Genomic DNA, 1,889 nt, shown 5'->3' with positions numbered 1-1,889 from the left:
CTCCCTCCCTCCCTCCCTCCCTCCCTTCCAAGACTTATTTTTATTTGTGTATACCTCATGTAAGTGTGTGAATATGTGCCACTTTTGTGCAGGCACCTGGCTCTCCTGGATCTGGACTTACAGGTAGTTGTAAGCCGTTCAGTATGGGCAGTGAAACCAAACGTGGGTCTTCTGCAAGAACAAGTGTTCTCAACTGCTGAGCCATCTTTCCAGCTTCAGCTTCTTTACTTTTGATCAAGTTTCCCTGCTCATTTCTCTCTCTCTCTCTCTCTCTCTCTCTCTCTCTCTCTCTCTCTCTCTCTCTCTGTGTGTGTTTTGTGTATGTATATCATGTGTGCTCTTTGTGTGGTGTATCTGTCTCTTGTGTGTGATGTGACTGTGACTCTGTGTGCATATTTGTGCATGTGGTACATACCTGTTTCTATGTGTTGTGTGTCTCTGTGTGTATGTCTGTACGTTGTATGTCCATGGAGAGCAGTTATGCTCCAGAATTTTCTGTTGTGTTCCTTTCTTGTTCTATCCTTGGTGGTATCTGTGGTAATTATCTAGCCTTAGAGACAGTGCTCCCCTTGAGCCCTCAGCAACTGTCCTGCTTCTGAAGTTGCTTATCTGTCCTTTTCTGCCTGATGACTCATTCCATTGGGAAGAACCTTAGAACTGAGTTAGCCACCCACCTCTTGCTACCTGGATCAGCTCATTTGTTTCTCCTTATTAATGTCACGTGATGAGCACAGGACTTCTCACATTTTCTTTCTCTTCCATACCCTGCATCTCTTAAACCTTTGCCACCTTTGCCAGCCCAGTTCTCTGCATGAGAGGCAAGTGATGGAACTGTTTTTGGAATTTTGGGTCTAGGGAATACAGGCTTGACTAAGTTATTCCCCAGGCAACATGGCTTTCTTCCTAATGATCTCTGGCCTTCTTTTTGGCTGCATGCTTATCAGAGGTGTGTTCCCCGATTTATTTATGTCATATCCTAATAGATCTTTGGAGGAATGCCAACTCTTCTTCTTTTCCTCCTCCTCCTCCTCCTCCTCCTCCTCCTCTTCCTCCTTGAGACAATGGCTGGCTTTTAACTTCTCAAGTAGTCAATGTAAGTGAAGACGACCTTGAGCTTCTGCACTTCCTGACGCCATCTTCCTGTGCTGCTTGACACACATGTGCATCAACCTGGTTTATGTGGGGCTGAGATGCACATCATGCACACTGGGCAAGCTTTCTACCACCAGAGCCACCCGTCCGTTAGTGCTTTCCTGCTCCTTTTATGAAGCTGGGGGTAGAGGGAAGCAACACCATGAGCGGGAAGATCTTTCGTGTTTGTTCGTAGACATAAGTCTGTGGCTCCATTGAATCCTGATGAGCCTGGGTGGCCTAGGAAATGACTTAAACCACGGAAGTCCCTTCATGACCTCTTGTTTTTGACTGTGCTGGATTCCTTAACAAAACACCCTACTGTGGTGGGATGGGAAGGAAAAGAAGTTATGGAGACAAATGGTTCTGTGTTCAAGGGCTAGCTCTGTGTTGTGTGACACAAACAGATGACTCTTCACCCCAGATAGAGCACCGAGGACAGATTAAAGAAATGATCCACTCAGGTTTAGTTTAGTGAGCCAGTGGGTTTATTAGGGTTGCTTCTAGAAGTATGGGTTACCATGGGGAAGCTCCATCATCAAGAAACCAGCTCCAGCATGCTAGCCCCTCAGGAGCTTCATCCCTCAAGCCGCTGATGGACTGGTTGGAGAGCCTCCTGCCCCAGCACACTCCTTCCCAGATCCCTCAAGCCGCTGATGGACTGGTTGGAGAGCCTCCTTCCCCAGCACACCCATTCCCAGATCCCTCAAGCTCCTGTTGACTGGTTGGAGAGCCTCCTGCCCCAGCACACTCCTTCC

At 47.6% G+C, this 1,889-nt stretch overlaps 1 protein-coding gene across 3 annotated transcripts in view; it reads left to right on the top strand.

The window, feature by feature from the left end:
• Insr (insulin receptor) overlaps positions 1 to 1,889 on the top strand; it is a 128,871-nt gene that overhangs the window by 107,721 nt on the left and 19,261 nt on the right. The window lies entirely within an intron of this gene.

The sequence above is a fragment of the Mus pahari genome, chromosome 19 (genome assembly GCF_900095145.1).
Source record: "Mus pahari chromosome 19, PAHARI_EIJ_v1.1, whole genome shotgun sequence".
NCBI lineage: Eukaryota > Metazoa > Chordata > Mammalia > Rodentia > Muridae > Mus > Mus pahari.
This window is presented reverse-complemented; position numbering and strand designations above follow the sequence as displayed.